This window comes from Ambystoma mexicanum, chromosome 2q (assembly GCF_040938575.1).
Source record: "Ambystoma mexicanum isolate Mex_15411 chromosome 2q, UKY_AmexF1_1, whole genome shotgun sequence".
NCBI lineage: Eukaryota > Metazoa > Chordata > Amphibia > Caudata > Ambystomatidae > Ambystoma > Ambystoma mexicanum.
Genome location: NC_090924.1, coordinates 1,274,163,051 through 1,274,176,825, shown reverse-complemented (window position 1 = coordinate 1,274,176,825; position 13,775 = coordinate 1,274,163,051). Strand labels below are relative to the sequence as shown.

General features: G+C 47.8%; 1 protein-coding gene across 4 annotated transcripts in view; it reads left to right on the top strand.

Moving 5' to 3' along the window:
• The window catches only part of LOC138570089 (Krueppel-like factor 8), a 1,505,457-nt gene that overhangs the window by 1,405,376 nt on the left and 86,306 nt on the right, over positions 1 to 13,775 (top strand). The gene's annotated exons all lie outside the window — the stretch shown is intronic.

Below are 13,775 nucleotides of genomic sequence, written 5' to 3'. Positions count from 1 at the left end.
AAATGAGGGTTATTTTTTTACATGCAGTATCTTGAGGTGTCCTTGGAAAACCTGCCTCATTTTCTGTAAATTGCTGTACAGAAGGATGATGACGTATGGAGACTTCCCATGAATGCCGGGGCGGTGGTCCTTGCACCCTTTGGCTTCTTATCTGCTATCATCAAGCGCAGGATTCCCAGCTATCTCTCGTTTCGCTCAGGCGGGTTCCTCTTTCTTCACCATTTCCATAGGTGGCAAGATTTTTAGTTTGAATGGGTTCCTATGTGGCAGCATTCCTCTTCCTGTTTGATGACCACGTGCCAGGGTTCGAGCGCTCGCTCCCACTGGCCGTTGCCCTCATTCCTGCTTCCTGTCAGGATTGGTTGAGCCTCATGTGACAAGATTACCACTTCCTGACCCCCGTTCCTCAAGATTTCCGCGGCCCACTCCCTGTTCTTATTCCCAGGGGTCTTCATTCCTGGGATTGTACACCCTAATTTTGGAATTCCTGCTGGATTCCCATTCCTCTCTTGTCCTTGCTTCCTCTTCCGGTTGTCATGGGCGTCCATACTTTGAGTGATCCACCCTCTTGCATTTGATCGGCCGCTTCTGTCCCAGCTCCTTTGTCATCTTTGATGATCATTTGCCCAGCTTTCCATTTGCCTCTTTCTCACCCTGGTTGCCATTTGTAGATTTCTCCAGGCTGGCCATTTTCAGTCTCCTTGTTTTTCCTTCTTCCCAGACCCTTCCCAGCTCACTTCCCATTGGCCAAGGTTCCCTTTCTTTCTTATTTCCTCCTTGTATCGCGCAAGCCTGTCTCAATGTGTGTTCTTTGCCCAAATTCCCCCGACTAACTTACTACTTGCCAAGATTCCCTCTCTTACTTCCCCCTTTCCATTGTAAATGGTCCCTGTTCCGCTCTTCTTCCTGTATTGATATTTTGCCAGGCTCACTCTGTCACCCTCCCTGGCTTAATTACCCTTTCCCAAGTTTTCCCTATCTATCTATATTCCCTGATTCCCCTTGGCTGAATTCGCATTTTCCACGCTTTCCCTCGGCCATCCTTCCTGTCTCGGTTTGAATTGGATTAGACCCCCCTCACTGCCAATTCTCCTTTCTTTATTGATCTTTTCCCTCCTTCCCTCTTCGATTCACCCTCACGTGCCCCTCCCCGCCCCCCACATCTCCAAAGCCTCAATTGGCTTCATTAGCATGACCTCCTTCCCCAGGTAGAAGACCTCTCCAGCTGCCTTTTGATTGGCCCCGCTAATCTTCATAACCTGCATCTCTGCCTTCCTTGGGAAGTCAGCCCGCTGAGGGGTGTACATTTGAGTCCACACCCCCTTCCTGTCTGAATACCTTTTATGCACATGGCAAACTGGGAGGATCGCTCAGAGGGTCAATGCATGCACTCCTGGGATGTGTGTAATCCGCAGGTGACTGGTTTCAATCCTGATTGGTCCTATTTGCATCTTTTTGTACAAAACTTTGATAGGGTTTGATGTGTTACTCAAGATGTTAGTAGTGCCATCCTTCTCCTGGGCGTAATTTTAGGGAGGGCAGGGGTGTTTGTCCGCCCCCCACTTTCATGGCACGCCATTTTGTCTGGGGCACCATTTCTTCAGATGTCATGTCCCCCCAACATTTGCAGCAAAGTTACTCTCCTTCTGGCCCAATCGTATTTCACCAGGACCTTCTCCACCGCTGGTTTCTCTGAAGGTTTAGCTTGTCTTCACATCCAACAGTAACATCCGTTGGGGTTTTCGGAATCCCCTGCTCATATGTCTCTTTGCTACTGTACGTTTTTTTTGTCTCAAGTCATTGCAGCTTTTCCGGACATCTGGGTGTATTTTACAGGTCGGTGTGTCCAGGCCAACTCCATGTCTAGTTGCCTAGGCTACCTCTTGGCTCCACCCGTGTCTTGTAGGTATTTCCGTGTGCTCGTATGTCCCAGTCTCCATGTGCTTCGTTAGCTTGGGCTGTTGGTGCCATCTATAGGCCGAATCCCTTGCACTGGAGTACAGATATAATCAGAAATGGCATATGAGCAGGGCCACACATTGACTGCCAATAGCCATGCTAATCCATATGTCTACCCCCCCCCCCCCCACCACCCAGTTCCTGCCCCTTTGAACCGGCTTATCATCAGACTTTGCACTGCAAGAGCCTATAAGTGTTTTTTCAAAGCTGTCTTCTGAGAGGTGATTTAACTTGTGCTGTAAACACACTACTGGTGTAATAAAAATGTCTTAACCAGGTCTTCCATCAGCCACTCCATTTATAAGAACTATGTTCAGGTCCGGGCTTAGCGGCAGCGGCGCCCTGGGCGAGTTGGCACCCTCCTCCCTGCGCGCCCCTAGTCAACAGGGAGAGGGGGCAGGAGCGCCACATTTTTCTTCCAACTTCCCGCTCTGGCGCCTGGCAGGGAGTTAATCAACTGGAATAGAACGCTCACGCTAATGTATGAGCGCCCCATTCCAAGGATAACCGCCTCACTTCCGCGTCGGAGAAGGGAGGTAATCGCCTGAAAAGCATCAGCACCCTACTGTTATTAAATGTGCCCCGCCTCACTGGCGCGTTTACTAACAAAGGGGTTCTTGACGCGTCTATCCTACTACACAAGCTCGGGATAGTCCTTGAAAGACTCCCCTGAGCTGGTGTGGTGGGGTTCTAATGGCGCCGTGGGGGTGGCATGGCGCCCCTTGCGGTTGCCCGCCCTGCCCTGACTGTGTGTCCTTCAGGCATTGGCAAAGGCAACCGTTTTTGCTTGTGTATAAGTATTGCGCATTTGCCAGGTACCCGCACCATTTTGCACCTGTTAACACCGGTGCCCGGCAAGTGCCTTTCCCATGACTACACAAAAAGCCAAACTGTTTGCACTGCTAAATTGTTTATGATATATGATGTTATTTATAACGCACTTCATACCTAGAGGTTTCTAAGCGCCGGCCTGCGGATCGAACCTGTGTTGCTCCGTGTCGTCTTGCTTCCAAGATGAGCACGTTGCCCCTGAGCCATTCTCCTGAGACGAGTTTATTGCCTGGCCGGGTTTATTCCCCAATGCCCCCTGTGCCATTACTCCTTGAGGACAGTTTTGTGCCTCGTGCAGTGACTTCGGTCCGCTGGATGCCCCCTTTTACGGCCTCAGTTCGCCCCCCCACCCCCAAACCCCCAGATCTCTATCAATGGCTTCCACAACCCAAGCAGGTTAACTTGGATACTCAGACAGGCATTCACAGAGGATGATACATGCATAAAAGCTCACAACAACCACCACCACATTCACACAGAGGCATGCATGCAGGCAGACAGAATAATATACTATCCTTTTTTTTATATAGTGCTTCCTTCTGCTTCGAGGTGCTGTATTAGTAGCTGTTATGATAACTATTTTAATGAAAGTCGATATATAGATCTCAGCCCTCGTGGAAATGAAGGGCAGGTTCGGCCTTGCAGGTAAACTCGCATACCCAGGGGCACATGCGCACACAGTGAAATGTACGTGGGCAGACAGAAACAGAATGGACACAGAGAGACATGAACATACACGTAGAGGCAGGGACATATATAGCCACTGGCTGGCACCAATAGACACACATACGCATGTGTACACAAGGGCACAGAGGGTGCCCCGCATACAGACCCACACACATCTATGGCAGCCAGGCTCGCCCTTACAGACACTGCTGTACAATGTAACCAATACACTCACCGAGTGACGGAGAGTATCACTTACCTCCGGTCATGTGACCTGCTGTATCGCCTTCAGCATTGGAGCCCTGCAACCTGCTTTGCCCGAGTCTGTGGTCTGACGTGCACACGTGCTTACGTACGTACGTACTTACGTACATAGAAACATGACCCTTCGTAGTTGGGTCAGGATGATATTTGAATGGTCATTGATTATCCACACCCGAGTGGCAGGAATGAACACTGTTAATTGAATTGACACCGTGCAGCGTGGCCACTCATGGCAGGTGGTTCATTTTTACTTTTCCAGTGCATTGCCGCGTGCATTAACACTGGTGTTTCAACTAGAATTGTGCATGATCATTAAGTGTACACGTCACCACGTACAAAATAGAGGCCCCCAGGGTTCTACGCTGGGGGGCGGCCCTGGAATAGGATGCTTCATAAACAGCAAACCCACATGCAAACGATGCACCACAATGGAAGTACACCCACCATTATTAAAGGCGTAGAATGTAATATTCATTACATCATGAAAATGCAGGGAATAGGGCACCCTATGTACAACTCAAACAACATCTAAAACACATGTTTAGTATAGATATTAGCAAAATAGACCCGTGAAAACAGCTACAGTCTCACTCATCATGGCTGAAATACACACATTCATTCTTAAAGCGTCGAGTGCAGTATAGTGGAGAGAACACACATCTTTGATATGATATATGCTGGGCGATGGAATCACGCCCCAGAATAGAACTATCAAAAAAGGGCTGTATTGTGCACTTGACACGTTGTGAAATGGACCAGCTCAGTTGTATACAGGCTGCCCTACTCTATATTTTATAATTTAATGAATAACAATTACATTGTATGCCTTAATAAAGATGTATGTACGAGCATTGTGGTATATAGTTTGTATGGGGGTTTGATGCTTATAAAGCATTACATATACAGGGAATATATATATATGGATCTTAAACAGTGACTGCCAAATTTCCCCCGTAGCCCGTTGTTCCCTGCCTGCACCGTGTGTACCCCTGCTTTCCTCCTTGTGTACTGCCCCACCCGGCCCATGACTTGTACAGCGCTTCGTTGCTTTCTGAAGCCAGGTGCAAGCTCAGTGAATACCATAATAATAGCGCTCTATTTAAAACCACATGAATAAGGAACACGGCGGTGTGACACGAATGCAGCAGAAACCTGGGTGTTTAAGAATTAGTGACTGGGTGATAGGCATAGAAGACACACTGAAGGCGGAGTAGGGAAGTGTGTAGCGGCGATGTCTAAATCTTTTTAGTAGGGGATTTTCAGGGCCAAAAGACTCCCTCCTGAAGTAGCAAGTAGCTGTAATCCATCCTCCTCCTGGATCTTCACAGTGACCGGCGGGTATGCAAATAATTCCAATCTGCATCCCTTGTAGGCAGATGTGGAAATGAATATTCATGTTGGATATCCCGAAAACCGGACCTGGAATAGCCAGGCCTTCCGGTCCGTTTTTTGACAGGGGGGGCCTGGAGGATACACGCCTGCAGACAGGATGCGCGCGCGGGGAATGCCCCCGCAGGACGGGCAGAGATTGGAAGACCTACGTGCCAATACTGACACAATGTTGCCGTTTCCGGTTTTCCTAGGATTTCTCTTTCTGAATGCCCTGTCACCAGTGGCGGAGCTTTATGGAGTTCAGGTTTCACTGCTGTGACTTAACTGCAGGGGGGTATGCTACTTTCTCTGCCAGATCATTTTGGTTGTTGGGTGGACAGTTATCTGTGGCTATAATCCAAAACTATGGGCAGGTGAAGGGGGGAGAAGGATGGCATTATATGGGGGATACGTGAATTTTGCACATGTCTAATTCTAGATACATTCAGTTCTGTTATGTTGGCACTGGACAGTGAGTAGATGAAGTAAATGTCGCCCCATACATATTCATGATTGTCACATATGTGGTAGCAGTACACTGCTGCCATGTGTCCTTCTCCCATGTTTGACACCTTGAGCCAGTCCTGGTTTTTCCCATTGAATGCTGGGGCTTGTAGGCCTCTAAAATGGGCAAAACCGCATGGAATGGAACAAATCGGGACTGGTACGAGGTGTCGCGATTGGGACTGGGAAACCTGGCACCTATGGCAATAGCAAACACCTTGGGTATTCCTGTGGTGTGGTGCGTTTGCGTGTGTGTGTGTGTATAAAAATATATACTTGAAAGCAATACCATAGTTACTTTATGTGGCAGGCACGTTATTGTAGCATTTGATCTAAACAAAGTCCACCCGACAACAAATCTCAACTCATCTGGTGCCTCTTCTTCACAAGGCTCACTTGGCAGAAGCATCAGTTGTAGTGAGTCCTGTGAAGCATGGGTGTGGTGTGATTTATTTATTTATTTATTTAATATATATTTTTTTAAAGCTGTGATTTGTAGTCATATGGAATTTCTTTAGATTCAGGAAATTTGAATAAGCAACTTCGGGATCGAAATTAAGATTTCAGGGTCCGGGGCTAAACGTACAGCCGGGTATTCGGCTTCACCCAGCAAGGAGGAGGTAGTCCACAGAGTGCTGCAAATGTAACTTCCACATGAGCTCATCATGTTTTGGTTAGTCATGGAAGACCTATTATACTGTACATGTTCTCTAGATGAGTCCTTTAGTCTCCTGTGCACACATTACCCAACATACAGAGTTAATATCCGACATGCATGTTTGTATGGGCCTAGTTAGGCTGGGGAGACAAAAGTAGCTCCTGGTGACAGTTGGTGTCATAGGATAGATAACCTGCGTCATCTAGGCTACGTGCAAGTGCTAAATAGCTTATAGCACTTTCCACTGGAGAACTTTAAATCCATCGGGAGTTCTATACAGGAGCTTATCCGACATGAGCTGCTGTGCATAGCAGAGTGCGTGGGGCCAGATCGGATTTCGAAAACTAGGATTTAAGGGATGGGAGCATATCAATTCGAATGTACATGTTTTTTTTCCCTCAACATATTTACTTTACGCATATTTACAATTTGAGGCGCAGTGACGTAAACCTATTTGCCTAGAACCGGTGCCAAAGCTAGGATTAACACCCCGAGTGGTCATTTAGGTGCCAGAGGATTTCCAAAGCAGGTTACTCGGGTATGCTGCACTCCTTGGAACGCCTCCTTTCCAGCCTTAATTCAAGTTGTCTTGCCTGTAAACTGAAATTATTGCCATGGGAGGTGAAGTTTGGAGAGCGATTGGATGTGCGGGGAGGGCCACACAATATGTGGTGCTTGTTTGGCTTCAACCACCCATGGGCTGCTCATGGCTATACTCTTTTCCTTTCCCTGCCCCTCCTCATGTGAAGTGGATGCCAAAATGACTGCTGAGCAGCGATCCCAGCATATTTTCAGTTAGTCCAATACAAGGTATCAAAACTCAAATGTTTTTTTTTCTTCTCTAAAGGCTAATGGAGTCATTGTAGCTATAATATAGCTTCTGCTATAATAAAAGATTGTAACCAAGTGCACCTTCAGCCCCTTGGTTTAGGAGACATGTGTCCTCTTGCACCCATTCCTTGCAGTGAATTCCTATTGATAACAAACATTTACAAAGCCAACAGTTTTGACTCTTGTATAGGCATTGTGCATGCATATGCAGGCACAGCCATGCTATACCCAGGTACTAATACTGTTAGCCTTTTCTTGCTAGGTAGTACCTAAGGCTGCAACCGCCCCCTCCTCACCCCGAAAAGGTAATGCATCTATATTAAATGATGTTAACTAATCGATCGTTAAACTTCAAAAAGTCCTCCAAAAGCATTTGATTTTAAATTGAATATTTAATTTGAAAAATACACGTGAATAAATTGGACAGCAACAATGCACCGAAAAAAAACAATCATATAGAAGGCAACTACAATAAACCGGAAATGGCTAAACAAATATTGAAAATTCACAGAAGCAAAATCAAAAAAGCGCCAAGTGTCATGATAAATTCGATATCTTGTACATTACATGGCTAGTGTAGCTGAAATACGTCCATAAATATATATATTATTGTAGTCTTCCATTTGATTATTATTATTTTTTACTGAATCCATCCAGATTTGTTTTTTCGTGCATTGTGTTTTGCCCGATGTATTCAGGTGTATTTTTCAACTGCTGATACTTTTGCACTGGCAATGCCCCACTTCTGAGAACGATGGTAGTCTATATTTCTAATGGCAGAAGCACAGGTTCTACCAATGCCTGCCCTTATCAGGCACTTCCCAGGATTGAAGCCTAGGGTTGTGCCCCTGCGGCATATCGGGCGACTATTCTGGCACTGGCGCGCGATGGGTGGAGGTGTTACCACCTCCCTCCTGTTTGCAGCTGCTTGTGATATTTTGTGACATGGCTCTAGAATATAGTCCTTTTAAAAAAAAAATCAAATGTAGCTACTGCTGACCGTTTTGCCATATTGCCTCAGGGAGCACACCTACTTTGCACCTATTTATACTAATAAGTGTGGGAATCCCGGCTTCTCTTTTATGATTATAGAAAATTGCGGGGTAAACGGGGCGTCCCTTTGTATAGGCACGTATATTTATAATTGGTTATTTATAACACGCTTAATATCCAGAGGTTTCTAAGGGCGGACCTGGGGATCGAACCTGTGCTGCTCCGCGTCCTCTTGCTTCCAAGGCGAGCACGTTACCCCTGAGCTATCCTCCCGAGGTACCCAAGGCACTTTTTTGAACAGCACAATGTTGAATTCTAGTTTGAAATCCAGGTGAACTAGCAAATTGGCCGTGCTTCGCTTGCTCTCCGTTGATTCGCAGGTGGGGTGTTGGCTACGCGAGGAGCAGTACACAAGTCACTTTTGTCAGCATCTCGGTATTGTATGCGTTGATTCTTTTAACCATGTGTGCACTTGACAACCCTGTCGGAAGGCGGCCGATGCATTTGCCACCCGTTTTGGGAAGGACTTCCTTATGACTCCTTGATTAGCACCCCTAAAGGAATATGGTCTTGCCGTTGAGAATTATGCCAGTGTCCGGCAACCATCAAACCGATTCTGTAACTGAACCAGGTTTTCTTAAAAGGAGCAAACTTGGATGACTGCCAAGGGCACGTGTCTTAACAGTGGTTAAATTGAATTACTTTTAGTTGCTTCTGCTGCTCGGGCGAAATTACTTGATGAATCAAATGACTCATTGTTGACTATTGCCCCATCAAGACCATGCACGGATCGAAATTGGGGGGAGCTGGGAGCTATTTAGCTCCTGCTTGCAACGTAGAAGGGCCTGGTTAGCTTGACCTAACAGCTACCAGGAGCTACTTTTGGCTCCCCAGGCCAAGTGATGCCGAACAAGCACACTTCTATAAATCTGTACTACATTTAAACCATAAGGGGCGCATAAATGTACACAATTATGTTTCCATCTTATGTGGAAGTTAGAATTACGGAACACTTTGTACTAGCTCCTCGTTCCCCAGCGGTAGCTCCTGGTCACTGGGTAATGCTGGATTCCAGGATCTTGTTTTAGCTCCTGCATGTCCCTTAACTTCGAGCACTGCCATGCGCGAAGCCAAATCTCAGAGTCACTCTTGATACAACCATGCCTAGGTTTGGACGTAGAAACACAACTATTAGCCCATGCAGTTAGTATCTTCGACTATTGAGACAGTAAAGTCTCTTGCTGTCTGATCACCATAGAGTATTGCCAGGGCAATTATCAATTCTAAAATTGATTATGGCAGTGTGCCTCTTCCTGTAGCCAATAAAGATCTTAAACCACCAAGTGGGCAGAATTCCACCGCTCGGTTTGTCGCCAGTATTCCTCGCCAGCAGCCTATTTCTTCCACTTTGAGGTTTCAGCCAAAATAAAACCGTGTTGACCATCACCCATAATGGGTATATGGCAGTGCTCCTCAGTATCTTAAGGATCGTGTTATTCCTTATAGACCCAGTACGCTACTGCGTTCTTCCTCCGACTCATTGCTTCAGTCTCCATGTTCTAAGCTGGTGCGCTGTGGGGGCCGCATTTTTGATGTTATAGCACCCACTCTATGGAATCAGCTCCCTCGTTGAACTCTGACTTATCTCTGAATTTTCAACTTTCAAGAATTGAGATGATGCTCTTTTGAGGATAGTGTTCTACTTAGGCTGACTTGTTGCCATGGAACGGACCCGACTCGTCTTTTGTGTTCCCTTAGTGTGCTTTGCTATTCTGCGCTTTTGGTAACTCGATGAGATTTATAGTGCATTACAAATAAAAAAATTCTGTGGTACAATCATTGGTTTCCTATTGTCGCTATTCATATTTACGCCCTTGCACCACTCTTCGTAACATGGCAGATGGGAGTATGCGTGCGTGCCAATTTAGTATCTTCCGTTTGGACTTCGCTAAATTACTTCTTTGGAGACCCAACTTCCGGAACTAGATGTAAAGGCTTAGGTGCGGATCCACAAATCTACAACCGTAACAATCTGTTTCAGTCCCACCCATGAGGTGCATAGCGCAAACCAATGGTTTTCATGGCTTCCGCTGGGAAGGTGCCTCAGCCACACCAGTGACCTGTTATGGCGCCCTCAATGGCTTGCATGGCTTCCGCTGGAAATGTGCCTCAGCCACACCAGTGACTTGTTATGGCGCCTTCAATGGCTTGCATGGCTTCTGCTGGCAAGGTGCCTCAGCACACCAGTGACTTGTTATGGCGCCCTCAATGGCTTGCATGGCTTCCGCTGGGAAGGTGCCTCAGCCACACCAGTGACCTGTTATGGCGCCTTCAATGGCTTGCATGGCTTCCCCTGGAAATGTGCCTCAGCCACACCAGTGACTTGTTATGGCGCCCTCAATGGCTTGCATGGCTTCCGATGGAAATGTGCCTCAGCCACACCAGTGACTTGTTATGGCGGCCTCAATGGCTTGCATGGCTTCCGCTGGCAAGGTGCCTCAGCACACCAGTGACTTGCTATGGCACCCTCAATGGCTTGCATGGCTTCCGCTGGAAATGTGCCTCAGCCACACCAGTGACCTGTTATGGCGCCCTCAATGGCTTCCGATGGAAATGTGCCTCAGCCACACCAGTGACTTGTTATGGCGCCCTTAATGGCTTGCATGGCTTCCGCTGGCAAGGTGCCTCAGCCACACCAGTGATTTGTTATGGCGCCCTCACTGGCTTGCATGGCTTCCGCTGGCAATGTGCCTCAGCCACACCAGCGACTTGTCATGGCGCCCTCAATGACCCGCATTAGACCCCACCTACAATCTGCATTGGCCTCAGCAAGGACTTGTGCATACCCTATTAATGACAGCAGCACTGACTTGCAGCACTGGTGCACGAATCATACCTATAACTTTGCCAGAGTGATGTACCTTATCATTGAGCCATTAAGGTAAATGTGAAAAGTATAAAATGCAAAACCATTTCTGTAAATATTAGAAGAGTCACAAAGGGCTATAAACAGTATTTTTAACCTGCCCAATTTTTAAAAAATGGCAATTCTTTCTTTTTTCTAGTACTTCTCCATGGAAAATACTACAAAGAATATTCAAGGCCTTTTCCAGAGATATGGATTGGAGGGAGAGGGGTTTAAACCCAAAACGGTGTTTATGAACAGCAAATGCGGTAGTTGCCAAGCTTAGCTGAAGCCCACAATGTCCTCCTTTTGTCCATTCTATTTGTCTCAAGCTGTTCGATGCATGGCCTCACGACCCAGACAGGCCACCTGCAGTACAGCACCTGCACCCCTAGAACACACCTGCACTTGATGCTGGAAATGTAGACCGTGTTTCCCTTTGCCCCCGTTGGTCGAAACTCCCCATTGCCCCCTGTCCTCTGTGTATTTGTCCCTGTTCGCGTAGAGAGCTCTGTTTCTTGCTTGCTAGCTGTGTGCTGTTTAAATCCTATACACCTCTTCATTCCAGGAGTTGCCACCTTGGTCACCTTCTCCTGCAAACATTGGACATGGGCCCCTCGGACCAACGAAAGGACAACCCAGGACTGGAGCTCTTGCGCCCGGGTGATCTGGATTGATGTAGTTGCTTTAGCCATGTTCTAAAGGAGGCGTCTGCAGGCTGTGTTGGACTATGGCTCCCATGAGACCCCCACACCCCCCCCCATTCACTTTGCAGGCAAAAGCCAATGGGAGTTGTAGTCCAACACATCCCTTGAGCCAAAAGGTGTAGACCCCTGTATCTCAGGCCAGTAAGTGACCGATTGAGATCTTATGTACAGGGCAAGAAACTCACTGCAGTATTTAAATGCGATTTACTATCATTGAAACAACCCTTATGAACATAATACTGTGGCTTTTGTCCAAACAGGGAACATCAAAGCTTACAATGTGACATGAAGTTCAGGCCACTAGACCACAGGGGGCTGCAACCTTTGGCTCTTCTGAGGTTTTGGGCCACATCGCCCACTGCGCAGGGATTGTATCTCTCCAGGACTGAAATCTCTGCACTGGCTCCCAGTGGCTGCCAGGATTAAGTTCAAAGCCCTCTGCATTGTCCACAAGGCCTTCCAGGTCCTCCATAACTTCAACTCTCTCTTCCGAAATATCTTCCTTCTCGAGCTCTTCGCTCATCCGCCTCCAACTCCCCCAGGGTCAGTCGCTTCTCCAAGCAACGAGTCGGTTGTAGATCTCTTTCTTCAGCTGGGGCCTCCCTCTGGAACAGCCTCCCTGAAACTTGAGAATCCTCTCCGGTTCCGGAAGCACCTCAAAACCTTCCTCTTTGCTTCTGCTTTTTCTCCTCTCCCCTGGCCGAAACTGATGCATTGATTACCGACCACCCTCTGATCTCGGGCCCAGGTCTCTTCCCCCACCAGTCGCACACAACCGCACTGCCTTCCTGGCAACCCCTGCTCTTGGGGACTGTTTTCTGTACCCTTATAGTCCCACTACCAGCACTTGACACCTGATGTCTGCACATACCCTTGCACTTGCCACCTGCTGGCCGTACTTTTTTACTTATTGTTAATTTAGTCTATTATCCCAGGTACTGCACTGTCCCCTCCCCTCACCACCCTCCCCCTCCCCCCGTCTTCCCCTTCCCATGCACTTGCGCGATCTGAATGACACCTGGCCTAGTAGGATCGTTGTCTGTCTCCCCTCTCCCTTACCTCGTCACGCCTTGAAACACTTGTGTATAGGCACGTTATAAATGCCATATCATATCACTGACCTTAGCCACCATAGTCAATGGTGAGGGACCACGGAAGTTATGGTACAAAGCGCCTAGAGAAACACGTTGCAGACCCCTGTGCTAGACTGACCTTGCATCAAGCTGCTCTTAAAAACAGATGTTGCCCAATCTTCCACTTTGGCAGTAGTCAAAAGTTTGCACCAGTGACCCAAAGTGCAGTCCTCGCAGAGATGGAATCCATGAGTGAATATGGTTGGTGCTTGCACATGCACCCCCCCCCCAACGGTTGGTATCTGGTGCACACGAGGCCCGCCAGAGGTGTTCCGGCAAAGCGCTGGAGCTAGGACTCAGTGCCGGGAACCCGAGTAGGGGGTCTCGGGTTCTGCAGCTCTTACGCTCGCACCAGAAGGTTACCCTGTCGGCCTAAAAATAGCCTAACTCCCAGCAAATGTTTCCGACTTATTAAGCCAATGGTCCGAATTATTAGGTTTCACTTTTCAGTAAACGAGAAGGGCCGGAGTATCTGTTTACACAATGTGTAGGGTTGCCTTACACCCTGCTCGTGCCCCAGGAATACAAGCAGCCCCGCGGAACTAATGAGGGGATGTGACACGGCGGTTCGTGTCAGGTGGCCATGCCAGGACAGGGGCGCAGGGGTGCTTGCTCCACCTGGGGAGCCCCTGCCACAGTGCCCCCTGCTGAAGCACAATGGCTTCCAGTCCCAGCGTGCCTTGCCTTTCCAATGACCTGTGTGCTGGCACCGGGCTGCAAGTTTGCAAAGACAGACTATGCCCCCCCCATCCCCTTGCACCTGCCACCTAGAATGCCCCTCCTCCCCGTAGAACTCCCCATGCAACCTAATAGCTGCCAAAACGGAATATGGTCATGTGACTTGAGACGTGGGGTCCTATCGTCAAAGATTCTTTTACCTATCTTCGAGTTTATTAAGTCACTAAAGAAAAATTAGGGTATACCAGTTATACCCCACACCTCTTCTGCATTGA